Genomic DNA, 3,089 nt, shown 5'->3' on the forward strand with positions numbered 1-3,089 from the left:
CTGAAGCTCTCTTATATCCTTTTTCATACGCTGTTCATCACTAGATCCCTCTGTAAGCTTTTTGCTCTATCAAAGTCCTCTCCATACGTGTCATTGGACATGGCTAGGTTCTCGACTAGTTCCATTGCCGCATTGATCTCTTTCCCAAGAAAATTTCCATTTGAAGCTGTGTCGAGTTGGTTTCTGATCTTGGGGAGTGCACCTCGGTATAAAGTACTCAAGAGGGATGCCTCTGAGAAGCCGTGGTGTGGGCATTGGTTAGTATAGCTCCTTAACCGTTCCCAAGCCTCACTAAAGCTCTCGTTGTTGTGCTACGTGAAACTTGAGATCTTATTCCTGAGCTTAGCCGTGCGTGATGTGGAAAAGAACTTTGATAGGAACGCCAGTTTACACTGCTCCCAGGTTTGTATAGAGCCCCTCGGTATATTCTTTTCCCACTGGTGTGCTTTATCACCGAGGCTGAAAGGGAACAAGCGTAGCTTGAAGCTATCTTCGGAGACGCCATTTATCTTGGTTAAGTCGCAAACCCGATCAAATTGATCTAGATGCTCGAGAGGGTCTTCTCCAGCCAGACCGTGGAACTTGGAGTTTTGCACCATATTGAGCAGGGAAGCTTTAACTTCAAAGTTGTTGTTTTGAACTGGTGGAGCTTGAATCCCAGCTCGGTATTTGATATGTTCATAATTTGCATCATTTATGTTGCATAAATCATTCCAAATCATGTTCTATTTCATGCATTTTAGGTCCTTAGGGTTTGTTTTAGAACTTAGGAGATGCATTAGGTCCCAATGAGTCTTTGCATGTTTTGAGTGTCTATCAGGTGAATATGGAGCTGAAAAGATGAATCCAGGAGGTGGAATGGTGAGCAAAGCTTGAAAAAGTGGAAAAATTGGGTCTTGGGAGATTATCGGCCATTCTCGCTGGCCAGGAAGGTTTTACCGGCCATTTTCATGTACCGCAGGAAGCTTTACCGGCCATTTCCATGTACCGCGAACGAAGTGTATCGGCCAAAATCTCCGGGTTTGAACAAGTCTCAGAAATCGCCTGTCCGGGGAGCCTTCCGGTCCGATTCAGACGGCAGGTCCTTCATAGAAGTTGGAGAGCATTGGAGCACGGTCTCATAGCAAGTGGAATCGTGGAATTCGGACGCGTGAGCAGAGAGATAAGCTCGTCGGAAGGAACCCCTGTCTCGCAGCTGTTCCGGACCGAGCAGATCAGTTCTGAAGGATGCGCAGGACGGTGCACTTCCAGGCCGATTCAGTTTCCGGGGCCTTCATGAGAATCAGAGACATTTGAGTCCTCTTTCCAGAACATCCGAGATCAGTCAATTCTGAGCTTTGAGCAGAAAGATACGGTCTCCGGAATGGACACATGTCTAGACGCCTCTCTCTGGTCGTGTAAATGCACTGCAAAGATGTGCCCTCCAGGAAGCCTTAAACTTCCCAAGCATCGAAACGTCCTTCACCAAAGTTGTAGATAAATGAGTCCTCTGTCTTCGGCAACCGGAATCACTCAATTCGGACAAGTCTCCAGGAAGTTACACTCTCCGGAATGCGAGATGTTCCAGACAGCCCAAAGCGACCAAGTTAAGCATGCCGCGATAGAATGCCATGGTCCACACTTGGCCGTGGCAACTTTTGTGCACCCTCGGCCAATGACACGATCTTCATGCCACGGTCTACACCTGACCGTGGCAAGCATACACTTGGCTGAGAAGAATCTTGCAACCTTGGGCGATTGACACAGCCTAAATGCCACGGTCTGGGGGTTTGACCGTGGCAACCTTTACATACCTTCGGCGATTGGCACGAGCTGAATGCCACGGTCTGGGACTTGACCGTGGCAAATGAACAAGTGGCTGGAGACAACTTCTACACAGCTTCGGCTCTTGGCACGGTCTGAACGCCACGGTCTGGAGGCTTGACCGTGGCAAACCTATACTCGGTTGGGAAGGACTTCACATGCATGCGGGTCTTGGCAAGGTCTGAATGCCACGGTCTGGAGGCTTGACCGTGGCAACCTTTACACATCTTCGGCGTTTGACACGGTAGCTTGCCACGAGTTCCAGACGAAGCTTGATCAGACCGTGGCATCAAAATGAACCAAGAACACAAATGAAGTCTTTGACACGGTCAGGAATGCCACGGTCACACCAAGGACACACCAGACCGTGGTAAACCTTTCTTTGCCCATCAAGGCCGGGTCAGTACCCGGTTTGTTCCGGGTTGACCCGGTTCGCCCAAGCCCCCTTTATAATGTTTTTTAGACCTAATTTTGAGGGAGACTTAATCTACTTTTGGTTTTCTTTCCCCTTTTGTGAAAATCTACTGAATACACTTTGTTTTAGAGAGTTTAAAATCGATTTGCAGTTTCTTTCCTTCTTGTTCATCATTTCTTATCATCAAAATCAACTTCTAATCATGATTAACAACACATCTTGCAAAGGATCTAGTGTGTTGATCATGATTAGTGAGTAGTTACCTTGATGAGGTTCTAGATGTGTAGGTTAGGGTGCTAAAGTGTTAGATTAGGAGTGCTTAGGGCTAGATTCATTGATTCATTTCTCTAAACAACTGTTCTCTATGCTAGATCCTTGATAATCACTTGAAATCTAGATTCTGGGAATTTCATGCACCAAAAGTGTTTGATGAAATTCCTGAAAGAGTTGTGTTAGAGGTTTAAGCAATTTTTCATCATGGGAATGATTTGTTAAATGCTTGAATGATCATTGAGAACTGTTTATTAATGGATATTGATTCATATTTCACAAATGGGAATTTGGTTTGAAAATGGATTAGTATAGGGGTTAATACCTTCATGAGAGGATTAACCTAGATTAGAGTTCTTAATCATTTGAATCATGTCTCATCATTGTCATTAGCATTTCTAGTTTAACACCAAAGCACCCTAACCAACTATCATGTCTAGAATCTCATGCCTCCATCATATCATATTCATATCATTTGTCATTGTCATTAGTCTTTAATCCTGTTATGTTTATAGTTGTCTCTAGATTAATCAAAACCCACTCTTGTTTGCTTGAATTAAGAACTTGATCATATAGCTTAGTGTCTAACACCACATCTGGA

General features: G+C 44.8%; 1 non-coding gene across 1 annotated transcript; it reads left to right on the plus strand.

Moving 5' to 3' along the window:
• Nucleotides 1-237: 237 nt before the first annotated feature.
• LOC112084922 lies at nt 238-344 on the plus strand. The gene has a single exon (XR_002898576.1). It is a non-coding gene; the product is annotated as a small nucleolar RNA R71 (small nucleolar RNA).
• Nucleotides 345-3,089: the final 2,745 nt, after the last annotated feature.

Source organism: Eutrema salsugineum, unplaced genomic scaffold (assembly GCF_000478725.1).
Source record: "Eutrema salsugineum unplaced genomic scaffold, Eutsalg1_0 scaffold_4, whole genome shotgun sequence".
Taxonomy (NCBI): domain Eukaryota; kingdom Viridiplantae; phylum Streptophyta; class Magnoliopsida; order Brassicales; family Brassicaceae; genus Eutrema; species Eutrema salsugineum.